We start from the raw sequence: 14326 nt of genomic DNA, 5'->3' as shown, positions 1-14326 counted from the left end.
TAATGAGTGACGAGTTTCCATCAGTGAGGAGGTGATGCCACAGCTCAGGGATATTCTAACGGGTAGCAGTATGAAAGCTAGCTAGACGATCCCATGTCCACACTTGGCTAGGGGCAGACGCTGCAAATGACTCCTCCATCTAAGCCAAAGAAACATTGACGTTTGAAGAGCAGACAGGCGAAAAGGGAAAGTGAGAGAGCCCGGGGCAAGACGAGAGTAAACCTCCGATTTGCGATAACACGCGTGGGGAGTTGAAGAGATTCAAAACTGAGTTAGCATTTTTTTGCTGAAAAGGTAAGCCATAGCTAGCTAGGTAATACATCTTGCTAGATATGAAATTAAATATCATTTTTGTTATTTAGTTGTAAATATGTATCCGATTATTATATTTTGGATGACTTGTTTTGATTGTTTTCAAGCCATGCGTCCAATAGTTTGTATTAGCTGGTTAGCTAACTTTAGCTAGTGCCGCTTGTTAGCTAACTACGTCATTGGTTTGTGTCATTTGAATATAAACTTTCACTTCACTAATTAGTCATAACTACCTAACGTTAGTTGACATTGTTTTTTTTTATTTCTGATGTCTGGTCTGAAAGCCATGCTGATATTGGCTGACTAGCTGGCAACTGCACTTCACACTAGTCTACTGGCACAGAATAACAATGATCATAAAGCCCAGTTCAGACACATAAGGTGAGACACCACGCAAAGGTTTGTTTGATCTGAACTGTATAGTTTTAGAATGTCATGTTGTTAACTTGAGTTCCCAAGATTCAACATGCCAAATCTTTAGCCAAAGTCGTGCGACGAGACGGATACATTTAGCCAATCAAAGAACAGCTTGCTACTGTTCTGTGTTCAGCCAAGCAGCTAGCTAGCTATTTTGCTGCACATAGCTAGCCTAGCTTTTTAATATTTATCTGACAAGACACAAAGTGTACCCTGTTTCTGGTGCATGCATTGTATGACACTTGTTTGCTACAACGCCTGGCAAGCATGTGTTTCCAGCCAGACCATTGTCAAGTATTGGAGCATAATCAGATCGATAAGCACATACTTCAGCTATCTAGCTATGTATTTTACCCATGTTGTCAATACCATCATTGTATTTCCCCTCGCTGGCCAAGAACAATTGTTTTAACAAATTTATTATTAGGTATCTTCTAATGCCAGGCATCGATATAGCTACGCTGTTTAGGAAAATGAACTACCTGGGATTTACTTTGAGTATTAATGACATACAATCCAAATAGATTACCTTACTGAAAAGAGCTATATTTTTTCCCCATTTGTGCTTGGCAGCATTAGTCCAAAAGCTACACATGTATTGAGTATTAGACTGTAGCAAGACATAATATTGAATGACTGGAAACATTCATTCTGCCTAACAGCCGCCTCCTCCAAATATCCCAAAAAATACTAACTCCCTTCAACGTAAACTGAATGCATTTAACCTGGAAATAAAAGACTGATGGTAATCAAAGGCAAATATGTCATAGTTGTGAAATGGTAAAATCGTATTCCAGATTTTAATATTTTAACTGAAATGAACATGCTTTTTAAACTCCCATCTCTCCCTACAGAGAAGATGAGCTCCTAGTGTCTTGAGTCCAAGTGTTAGATGAGCAACGCGTGGACGTTTTATGGGTTTACTTTGGGTGTTGTTTTTATATTTTATTTATTATTATTATTATTTCTAATTGAATATTAAAACATACAATATACTTGCAGTCAAGACGCTCAACATACACATTACATTCAGTCATCTAACAGATTCCCATCCAGAGCGACCCACAAAAGCAACCAGGGTCAACAACCTGCTCAAGGGCAAGTCGACAGATCTCCCACAAGGTCAAAAACAGGAACCCAAACCTGCAAACTATCAGCCACCGCCGCCACCGCCCAAGCTCCCAACCGCCAGGCCACCAGCCCTCCAAGATCTCCCCCACAGTTCCCCGAGAGCTGCCCCTCAACCATCCGAGACCCCCCCCCACCCTGGCCCCCAAAAATCGGAATAAAATGTAATATTTCCATTCCCCACCTCCAAGACCCCCGCCCTCCAATGCACCAACAAAACGGGAAAAAGTGAAAGAAAAATAAAGGAAAAGAGAAAACAACAATGCAAAAAAACAAAAGACATCAAGGACAACTGAATATGTTTGAGTGCATGTATGGCACTATTTATATGTGTGTGTGTATGTGTGTGTGTGTGTGTGTGTGTGTGTGTGTGTGTGTGTGTGTGTGTGTGTGTGTGTGTTGAATGAGAGTGTGTGCATTTGCATGTGTACAAACACCTGCACGGCATCAGCCTCAGGAAAATAGGCATTATCTGTAACAAAGTTGCCCCTCAGTGTCAAACTTACTTTTTGTTTTGCCTTTGTTTTTTATACTTTTATCTTTGACCATCATTATATCCCTGCCCAGTAACTCCACTCCCACTTGTACCCAATTCCACATCCCAACCCTCAGCTTCCCACAGCCCATCTCACCTATCTTTACTGGCCACCCTCTCATTTCTACGCACGATACACTACCGTTCAAGTTTGGGGTCACTGTCCTTGTTTTCCATGAAAACATATATGAAATTAGTTACAAAATGAATAGGAAATATAGTCAAGATGTTGAAAAGGTTATAAATAATGATTTTTAATTTAAATAATAATAATTGTGTCCTTCAAACTGCTTTCGTCAAAGAATCCTCCATTTGCAGCAATTACAGCCTTGCAGACCTTTGGCATTCTAGTTGTCAATTTGTTGAGGTAATGTGAAGAGATTTCACCCCATGCTTCCTGAAGCACCTCCCACAAGTTGGGTTGGCTTCATGGGCACTTCTTACGTACCATATGGTCAAGCTAATCCCATAACAGCTCAATAGGTTTGAGATCCGGATGCGGATTCTTGCTCAGTTCTTTACCGGGGCCTCCCACTCCTCTTTCTATTCTGGTTAGTGCCAGTTTGTGCTGTTCTGTGAAGGGAGTAGTACACAGGGTTGTACGAGCTCTTCAGTTTCTTGGCAATTTCTCGCATGGAATAGCCTTCATTTCTCAGAACAAGAATAGTTTGACGAGTTACAGAAGAAAGTTATTTGTTTCTGGACATTTTGAGATTGTAATCGAAACCACAAATGCTGATGCTCAAGATACTCAACTAGTCTAAAGAAGGCCAGTTTTATTGCTTCTTTAAATCGGGACAACAGTTTTCAGCTGTGCTAACATAATTGCAAAAGGGTTTTCTAAGCCTTTTAAAATTATAAACTTGTATTAGCTAACGCAACGTGCCATTGGAACACAGATGGTTGCTGGTAATGGGCCTCTGTACGCCTATGTAGATATTCCATTAAAAATCAGCCGTTTCCAGCTACAATAGTCATTTACAACATTAACAATGTCTACACTGTATTTCTGATCAATTTGTTGTTATTTTAATGGACAAAATGTGCTTTTCTTTCAAAAACAAGGACATTTCTAAGTGACCACAAATTCTTGAACGGTATTGTATATCTTTCAACTATGCTGTGATGTTTAACATACAATTTCAATCTATCTAATAAAATCCACAGGTTGCGAGTTAAAGATAAATACTTTTACTAAGAGTATTAGTATATTAGTAATTGACAGACCAGGTCTCTCCAGATCTCCCAAAAATACTACTTCAATTTTAGATTGTTATGCTTTTTCAGCCATTCCTGAACCTGAGACCAGAAACAGGATACCTGAGGGCAATACCAAAACAAATGGTCTATTGATTCTGTATCCTCACAACAAAATCTGCAGAGATGTGATGATTGTATGCCCCAAATATCCAACATTTTGTTAGTGGCAAGAATTCTGTACTATCTTGACTCTTGTGTCCTTTTATATATCAACTCATACACCCTTGTACCTATTCGTTGGTAAACAAAAATCTCTACCAACTATTTTCCAAACTGTATGGCACAGCTATCAACATCCTGGTCCTCAAATGAAACGGGTATACTTTCCTATTTATGATATTTCTATTCTTCCGCCAGTTTTGATCCTTTATATTGGGCAGACAGACCAGTTCCCTACCTCCTCCCGCTGCGACCTGCCTCCTCCATTTTTGCGAAAATGCTATAATAAGTTGAGCAGACCTTACCATACAATTATGTTAACGCCATGAAAGACACAACACTACCATTCCAATTTACAATATCATTTAAAAACAAAATACAATTTTCCATAAATACAGGTCTTTTATCAACCAGCACAAGTTCCGCCATAATATGTGTTCAAATATTTCTTCTCTCTTGTCAGGGGGATGAAAATCAACATTTTAACCAGCTCTGCAATGTTGGTTTGAAAAAGAAAGATACTTTGAAAAAGGTTAATTCATCGAAAATGATGCATGGCAATCTGCACAAAGGCGAAAAGGTCATTTTTAAACAATGGATGAGCTCTTCTTAGTAATCTACATGAGAACCATTTAGGGTTCAAGTAAAACTTGTGTTTAGAGAGAGGTTTAGTGCTTTTATATTTAATAATCTCAACCCACCCAGTTCATATTCATTATAAAGATAGGCATGCTTTATCTTGTCTGGTTTAGCATCCCAGATAAAGCTAAATAATATAGCGAAAACAAATCATCAGGAGTAGGCCGCACCGTAAGTGAGTAACTGATATATGCCTAAGAAGTTAATAAGCTCAATTTGTCCATAAATAGAAAGGTATTTACCTCTCCATGGTTGCAGGATCTTGTCTACTTTTACTACTTTTCAGTTGAAAATCATTGTGGAGAGCTCATTTATATACAGTGGCTTGCAAAAGTATTCATCCCCCTTGGCGTTTTTCCTATTTTGTTGTATTACAACCTGTAATTTAAATTGACTTTTATTTGGATTTCATGTAATGGACATACAGAAAATAGTCCAAATTGGTGAAGTGAAATGAAAAGAGAAAAAAAATTCTACAATATACAAAATTGAAAAGTGGTGCATGCATATGTATTCACCACCTTTTCTATGAAGCCCCTAAATAAGATCCGGTGCAACCAATTACCTTCGGAAGTCACATAATTAGTTAAATACAGTCCACCTGTGTGTAATCTAAGTGTCACATGATCTCAGTATATACAGTGCCTTGCGAAAGTATTCGCCCCCCTTGAACTTTGCGACCTTTTGCCACATTTCAGGCTTCAAACATAAAGATATAAAACTGTATTTTGTGGGACACAATCATGAAGTGGAACGACATTTATTGGATATTTCAAACTTTTTTAACAAATCAAAAACTGAAAAATTGGGCGTGCAAAATTATTCAGCCCCTTTACTTTCAGTGCAGCAAACTCTCTCCAGAAGTTCAGTGAGGATCTCTGAATGATCCAATGTAGACCTAAATGACTAATGATGATAAATACAATCCACCTGTGTGTAATCAAGTCTCCGTATAAATGCACCTGCACTGTGATAGTCTCAGAGGTCCGTTAAAAGCGCAGAGAGCATCATGAAGAACAAGGAACACACCAGGCAGGTCCGAGATACTGTTGTGAAGAAGTTTAAAGCCGGATTTGGATACAAAAAGATTTCCCAAGCTTTAAACATCCCAAGGAGCACTGTGCAAGCGATAATATTGAAATGGAAGGAGTATCAGACCACTGCAAATCTACCAAGACCTGGCCGTCCCTCTAAACTTTCAGCTCATACAAGGAGAAGACTGATCAGAGATGCAGCCAAGAGGCCCATGATCACTCTGGATGAACTGCAGAGATCTACAGCTGAGGTGGGAGACTCTGTCCATAGGACAACAATCAGTCGTATATTGCACAAATCTGGTATTTATGGAAGAGTGGCAAGAAGATGGCCATTTCTTAAAGATATCCATAAAAAGTGTTGTTTAAAGTTTGCCACAAGCCACCTGGGAGACACACCAAACATGTGGAAGAAGGTGCTCTGGTCAGATGAAACCAAAATTGAACTTTTTGGCAACAATGCAAAATGTTATGTTTGGCGTAAAAGCAACACAGCTCATCACCCTGAACACCCCATCCCCACTGTCAAACATGGTGGTGGCAGCATCATGGTTTGGGCCTGCTTTTCTTCAGCAGGGACAGGGAAGATGGTTAAAATTGATGGGAAGATGGATGGAGCCAAATACAGGACCATTCTGGAAGAAAACCTGATGGAGTCTGCAAAAGACCTGAGACTGGGACGGAGATTTGTCTTCTAACAAGACAATGATCCAAAACATAAAGCAAAATCTACAATGGAATGGTTCAAAAATAAACATATCCAGGTGTTAGAATGGCCAAGTCAAAGTCCAGACCTGAATCCAATCGAGAATCTGTGGAAAGAACTGAAACTGCTGTTCACAAATGCTCTCCATCCAACCTCACTGAGCTCGAGCTCGAGCTGTTTTGCAAGGAGGAATGGGAAAAATTTCAGTCTCTCGATGTGCAAAACTGATAGAGACATACCCCAAGCGCTGTAATCTTACAAAGCTGTAATTTTTGATTTGTTTTTGAAAAAAGTTTGAAATATCCAATAAATGTCGTTCCACTTCATGATTGTGTCCCACTTGTTGTTGATTCTTCACAAAAAATACAGTTTTATATCTTTATGTTTGAAGCCTGAAATGTGGCAAAAGGTCGCAAAGTTCAAGGGGGCCGAATACTTTCGCAAGGCACTGTATATATATATACACACACCTGTTCTGAAAGGCCCCAGAGTCTGCAACACCACTAAGCAAGCGGCACTAAGCAAGCGGCACCATGAAGACCAAGGAGCTCTCCAAACAGATCAGGGATAAAGTTGTGGAGAAGTACAGATCAGAGTTGGGTTATAAAAAAATATCAGAAACTTTGAACGCCCCATGGAGCACCATTAAATCCAGTATTAAAAAATGGAAAGAATTTGGCACCACAACAAACATGCCAAGAGAGGACCGCCCACCAAAACTCACAGACAAGGCAAGGAGGGCATTAATCAGAGGTGCAACAAAGAGACCAAAGATAACCCTGAAGGAGTTGCAAAGCTCCACAGCGGAGATTGGAGTATCTGTCCATAGGACCACTTTAAGCTGTACAGTCCACAGAGCTGGGCTTTACGGGAGAGTGGCCTGAAAAACGCCATTGCTTAAAGAAAAAAATAAACAAACACATCAGGTGTTCGCCAAAAGGCATGTGGAAGACTCCCCAAACATATGGAAAAATTTAGCTTTTTGGCCATCAAGGAAAACGCTATGTCTGGCACAAACACAACACCTCTCATTGCCTCGAGAACAACATCCCCACAGTGAAGCATGGTGGTGGCAGCATCGGCAGGGACTGGGAAACTGGTTAGAATTGAAGGAATGATGGATGGCACTAAATACAGGGAAATTCTTGAGGGGAAACCTGTTTCAGTCTTCCAGAGATTTGAGACGGGGACAGAGGTTCACCTTCCAGCAGGACAATGACCCTAAGCATACTGCTAAAGCAACACTTAGGTGGTTTAAGCAGAATCATTTAAATGTATTGGAATGGCCTAGTCAAAGCCCAGACCTCAATCCAATTGAGAATCTGTGGTATGACTTAAAGATTGCTGTACACAAGCGGAACCCATCCAACTTGAAGGAGCTGGAGCAGTTTTGCCTTGAAGAATGGACAAAAATCCCAGTGGCTAGATGTGCCAAGCTTATAGAGACATACCCCAAGAGACTTGCAGGTTAATTTGCTGCAAAAGGTGGCTCTACAAAGTGTTGACTTTGGTGGGGTGAATAGTTATTTATGCTCAAGTTCATTTTTTTGTCTTATTTCTTGTTTGTTTCACAATAAAAAATATTTTTCATCTTCGAAGTGGTAGGCATGTTGTGTAAATCAAATGATACAAACCCCCCAAAAATCTATTTTAATTCCAGGTTGTAAGGCAACAAAATAGGAAAAATGCAAAGGGGGAATAATTTGAATAATGAATAATTTCACAAGCCACTATATTTTGTGATATGAATACCAAGTATATCTACTTCACCATCAGCTCATTTTAAAGGTAAGCTGCAGCATATTTTATAAAGATCCAATACGTAATATTGTAGACTTATCATAATCAGGTTTTAGTCCAGAGTCCAGAAGAGTTATCTAGATCTTCAATGAGACATTGTAGGGATCTAGCTTGCAGACTTAATATAAAACTTGAGTCATCAGCGTGCACACCTTTGTTTTTAAGCCTTGGATTTCTAATCCTTTAATGTTATTTGATCTGATTTTAATAATTAGCATTTTGATGGCCATAAATAATAGATATGGTGACAGACACCCTTGTTTACCTCCTCTTTACAAATTAAAACTCTAAGAAGTAGCCGGTATTTACTATTTTACACAGAACTATAGTGATGCTACATTACTTTTACCCATTCTATAAGAGATTCACCGAAATTTTTTAAATCCAGGCATTTATAAATAAAATCCAGTCTTACTTTATCAAAGGACTTTTCAAAATCCACTATAAATATCAGGCATGGCTTCTTAGATGTTTCATGTTGTTCTATTATTTCAAGTAGTCATATATTATCTCCAATGTAAAAACGTTTTAAAAACCTGTCTGATCAGGATGAACAATACCTGGTAAAACCTTTTTAATTCTGAGTGCTATGCATTTCACAAGTATTTTTGCATCACAAAATTGAAGTGTAAGATAGACTGGATCTTTATATTAGCCATCTGGGTCTTGTTTTAATAATAGTGAAATCAGACCTTCCTGATGAGTACCCTACAGACTACCATTTCTAAAGGAGTAGTTAAAACAAGCTAATAATGGAGCTTTGAGTATATCAAAAAAGCATGATATACCTCTACTGGTATGCCATCAAGCCTTGGTGTTTTTCCAGACAAAGCATTTATAAGCCTAAAAAAGTTATTCCTCTGTTATTTGGCCTTCACACTGATATTTTTGTACATTTATTAATTTAAAAAAAATTATATTATTTGAACATAATTCCTTACAATAATCGTCAATTAGAGGGACGGAAAAGAAGTCTTCTCTTTAGACAGAAAATGCTTTTTTTATTCTTGATGAATATTGAATGACCTCTGAAGATACCTTTAAATGTATCTCAATCAATAAGGGGATTTGCTGAACCTATATTGTACTGGAAAAATTCAGGAATAAATTATTGTCTTAGTTAAAAAATAAATGGTCCTAGACTTTGATTGGGTGTTTTTTTTCCCGTGAGTGACTTTACTTTTTCATTTTAAGCGTGACAAAATACAGCATTTGTGAGGGCCCTGTGACTGTAGATGGCGATGAGGTCAACAACCTAACGTAACCATGTGTAAGTTTAAACTGTATTTGCTTGACCAGATGCATGTCCTGGCATATAGACGGATGAGCAAATTCTATCTATAGTTGAAGTTTGTCATTTACAGCTATATATACTGTATGTTTCACAGTATAGACTGAGAAGACAAGAACAGGGTGCCTTCTGATGACCAGTGGGACACTTCCGATGAGGATTGGGAACCAGAGGACGACAGCTCAGATTGTTCACCCTCTTTTTGTGTGGTACGTGCCACAGTATGATTTTCTGTTTCCGTCCCAACATAATTTTCTGTCACTAACTCGGGTACCTCATGTGCCTCGACTTGTTGCTTCGGCCTGTTTCCGGAGTTTGGCAAATTGTTTAAATTATTCATAATTGTTTTTGTCAACTCCTGCTACCAACCAGTCAGCTAGCTAGCTAGGTTGTAATGGAGCCCGCTTTGCCTGGAATAGCTGACTAATGTTTCCAGCACTGTATAAGATGTGTTTATTATGCTCTTGTCCGGGACAATATTGAATCCGGAGTTCCAATGCGGCAACTGTTTGCTAGCGGAGGATTACAGGAATAAGGTGGCTATGCTTAGCAAGCAAATCTTAATTCTGCGCAAACTAATGGGAAAAACGCTAATTGGAACTTTCTTGTTCTCAACTCTTATGGCTGGACACCGCTCGCGCCTGATGGATGTTTCCCCGCCTTGTCATCTGTCCTTGTCCAAATGGCCTGTGCTACCTGGAACTTGCCTGCCAAGGAAGTCGTCTCCATCTGCTTCTCCTCCTCCATCTTGTAGTAAAGTAGATGGAAAACAGCAAGATCGGAACAATCAGCGCTGGTCCAATGTAACAAGTTGTGGAAATCGAAGGCAGGGCATTCTGCTAAGCTGATGGGAGTGACTGCGAGAGGCACTCCACACAGCCTTTTCACACCTGGACAAAAGGATGTGAGAATGCAATTCATTGACTACAGCTCAGCGTTCAACACCATAGTGCCCTCAAAGCTCATCATTAAACTCGGGCCCTGGGTCTGAACCCCGCCCTGTGCAACTGGGTCCTGAACTTCCTGACGGGCCGGCCCCAGGTGATGAAAGTAGGAAACAACACCTCCACTTCGCTGATCATCAACACTGGGGCCCCACAAGGGTGCTCAGCCTCCTCCTGTACTCCCTGTTCACCCATGACTGCGTGGCCACGCATGCCTCCAACTCAATCATCAAGTTTGCAGATGAAACAACAGTTGATTACCAACAATGACGAGACAGCCTACAGTGAGGAGGTGAGGGCCCTGGCGGAGTGGTGCCTGGAAAATAACCTCTCCCTCAACAAAACGAAGGAGCTGATCGTGGACTTCAGGAAACAGCAGAGAGAGCACACCCCTATCCACATCGACGGGACCGCAGTGGAGAAGGTGAAAAGCTTCAAGTTCCTTGGCGTACACATCACTGACTATCTTTAATGGTTCATCCACACATACAGTGTGGTGCAGTAAGCGCAACAGCGTCTCTTCAACCTCAGGAGGCAGAAGAAATTCGGCTTGGCCCATAAGACCCTCAAAAACTTTTACAGATGCACAATTGCGAGCATCCAGTTGGGCTGTATCACCGCCTGGTACGGCAACTGTATTTTAGTCAATGCCACTGCGACATTGCTCGTCCTAATATTTATATATTTCTTAACTCCATTCTTTTACTTAAGATTTGTGTGTACTGTTGTGGATTGTCAGATATTACTGCACTGTTGGAGCAAGGAACACAAGAATTTCACTACACCCGCAATAACATCTGCTAAATATGTGTATGGGACCAATCAAATTTGATTTGATTTATATTTGAATGACTGGAAAAATCCATTCTGCATAATAGCCACCTCCTCCAATTATCCCCAAAACACTAACTCCCTTCATCCTAAACTGAAAGTATTTAACGTGGAAATATAACAATGGTCTTCAAAAGGAAGTTTTGTCATATGGTAAAATCATATTCCGGATTAGAATTGGGAATGATGGAGCATGATTGATTTGTTATCTAATTCAGCTCTACGTCAATTTTCTCTACTATAGTCTATGAGGCTGTAACCCTACTGGCAGCACGACTGAATCCTCATAACCATTGCCCAGCATTGGAGAGCGCGGATGGGATGGCAAGACGTAAGTGTTAGTCATCCTCTTGAATGTGAAAAAGATTTGTATAAAGTCAAACCAAAATGTTTCCATTATTAGAACTCAATACATGTTTATCACTGTTATATTTTCAACAGATGTCAACACTATAGTTCTGCAATGACTAATTGAAATTATATAACCAAAATACTTACCAAATATTATTCTCTTTCAGCTACATGAGAATCTACAATACCAAGTCTGGAAGGTGGAGTGTCTACGTGTTGAAAATGGCTACGGTGCTACAACTTCGAGAAGATGTCACCACGCAACACAGGATGCAGTTGGCACACCTTTGGGCGGGGAAGGACCTGAGCTTTCCCGACTGTCAGCTTTCCCTATTGGCTCCCGGGAAGTGTGAGAACCTACAGAGTACTCAGAAATATTGTTGAAAGGGGGGGGCTACAACACAACATACACACTGAGTGGACAAAACCTTAGGAACGCTTTCCTAATATTGAGTTACACTCCTATTGCATTCAGAACAATCTCAATTCGTTGAGGCGTGGACTCTACAAGGTGTCGAAAGCATTCCACAGGGATGCTAGCACATGTTGACTCCAATGCTTCACACAGTGTCAAGCTGGCTAGATGTACTTTGGGTGGTGGACCATTCTTGATACACACCGGAACTGTTAAGTGTAAACCTAGCATCAGTTCTTGACAAAGGCCCTTAAATTCTTTTCAAAGGCCCTTAAATATTTAGCCTTGCCCATTCACCCTCTGAACGGCACACATACAAAATCCATGTCTCAATTGTCTCAAGGCTTAAAAATGCTTCTTTAACCTGTCTCCTCCCCTTCATCTACACTGATTGAAGTGGATTTAACAAGTGACATCAATAAGGGGTCACAGCTTTTCACCCGGATTCACGTGGTCAGTCTATGTCATAGAAAGAGAAGGTGTTCCAAATGTTTTGTACACTCAGTGTAAAACATGTAAATAAGGGAAGTTTGTGTGAGCAACATTAAACAAGTGAGAAACAATATTTGTACATTCTGTATCTAGCATTATAGGTATCATTATTGTACTTGTATGTTTATTTAGTTTCCTGGTCCCTTTTCCTGGATATCTATGCTCCTGAGGGTACTCACTTCAGATTAGCAGACTTGGGGAGTGTAGATATCCAGAAAGACTGATGGGACTACCCGTCACTACCTACACGTCGGTCCAAATAGACAGATCAGGTCAAATAAAGGTTTATCAGGGAGATAAACAAGAATACAAGGTAACTTTCTCAAAATAACAAAAGCAGTGTTAGGAAAACATTCTGATAAAGTACTAAACGAGCAAAGTACTAAACTGATATCACTCGGACCATGGCAACAAAAACACATGTAAATGATGTATATAGATATCACCAAATGGAATCTTTTTCCTAATTGATATACACGTTTTTAACTGTTATGTAAACATATGTGGTAATAAATAAACAGAATAGTGTAGTGGTGAACTGCCAGCAGTTATGTGATGTAAGGTGCATGAGCCGTTGGATTGAAGCATTTAGCAGTCTGTGAACTTGGTTGTCCATGTATTTATAGGCTTTCCTGTGACGGCGCCGGAAGTTGATTTACTGTGCAGTCTTCTGAAATGAAGACAGAGCTCTACAGCCTAGGGATCACCACTCGGTCTTGCCCCATGACTCCATACTGCCAAACAACCCATGGCTCCATACTGCCAAACAACATAGTCTTTATGCTGAATGTCTGTACGCTTGTGATTGGTGCCTAGACCCTGTAGATCGGCCAATGTCAGAATGTAATTTATGGCAGTATCAGAGAAGCAGCAAATACCCTCCTCCAGGCAAAAGAAAGTTCCATGTGTCCCAGCCTGCTCACACATACATTACCAATCAAAAGTTTGGATACACTCATTCAAGGGTTTTTCTTTATTTTTACTATTTTCTACATGGTAGAATCTAAATATATTTTATATTTGAGATTCTTCAAAGTATCCACCCTTTGCCTTGATGACAGCTTTGCAAACTCTTGGCATTCTCTAAACCAGCTTCATGAGGTTGTCATCTGAAATGCATTTCATTTAACCTGTTTGAGATAGGAGGCAGTATTTTCATGTCCAGATGAAAAGTGTGCCCAAACTGCCTGCTACTCAAGATATGCATATAATTGGTGGATTTGGATAGAAACCACTCTAAGGTTTCTAAAACTGTTAAAATAATGTCTGTGAGTATAACAGAACTTGTTTGGCAGGCGAAACCCCGAGGACAAACCATCCAGAATGTTTTTGTTGTTGTTGGGGTGACTGTGTTTTCTATTGGTAACTAGATTTATGAGGCACCTGGTTGCAGTTCCTATGGCTTCCACTAGATGTCAACAGTCTTTAGAAATTGGTTGATGTTTTTCAAGTACGGCTGTTCAGAATGAGTGTCAAGCCAAGTGTACTCTTTTGTTTGATGCGTGCTCCAGGTCACGCGCTCCACGTTGATTTTATCCATCTTAAATTGTATCGATTATTTACGTTTTAGGATACCTGAAGTTGGATTAGGAAAGTTGTTTGAAATGTTTGGACCAAGTTTACAGGTAACTATATTAGATCATTTGTAGTCATGTTGGAACCGGTGTTTTTCTGAATCAAACGCACCAAATAAATGGACATTTTGGGGATATAAAAAAAGGAGTTTAGCGAACAAAACGACCATTTGTGATGTTTCTGGGACATATTTGAGTGCCAACAGAAGAAGATCTTCAAAGGTAAGGCATGAATTATATGGTTATTTCTGACTTTCGGGTCGCACTTGCTTGGTTGAAATATGATTTTCATGTGCTTGTTTGGTGGGGTGCTGTCCCCAGATAATCGCATGGTTTGCTTTCGTGGTAAAGCCTTTTTGAAATCTGACACGGTGGCTGGATTAAGTTAAGCTTTATTTTGGTGTATTGCACTTGTGATTTTCTGAAAGCAAATTATTT

The 14326-nt window shown here is 39.8% G+C and overlaps 2 long non-coding RNA genes across 5 annotated transcripts in view; one reads left to right on the top strand and one right to left on the bottom strand.

The window, feature by feature from the left end:
* LOC112265051 overlaps window positions 1–14326 on the bottom strand; it is a 181641-nt gene that overhangs the window by 132708 nt on the left and 34607 nt on the right. The gene's annotated exons all lie outside the window — the stretch shown is intronic.
* LOC121839076 lies at window positions 17–12490 on the top strand. 2 transcript variants are annotated; one of them, XR_006078645.1, is made up of 5 exons: window positions 17–294; window positions 9185–9260; window positions 9379–9490; window positions 11301–11387; window positions 11575–12490. It is a non-coding gene; the product is annotated as an uncharacterized LOC121839076 (long non-coding RNA). The 2 variants fall into 2 exon arrangements; XR_006078644.1 differs by lacking the exon at window positions 9185–9260.

Source organism: Oncorhynchus tshawytscha, linkage group LG13 (genome assembly GCF_018296145.1).
Source record: "Oncorhynchus tshawytscha isolate Ot180627B linkage group LG13, Otsh_v2.0, whole genome shotgun sequence".
Classification (NCBI taxonomy): Eukaryota; Metazoa; Chordata; class Actinopteri; order Salmoniformes; family Salmonidae; genus Oncorhynchus; species Oncorhynchus tshawytscha.
Note: the sequence above shows the minus strand (reverse complement) of the source record. Positions and strands in the feature narration are given on the sequence as shown.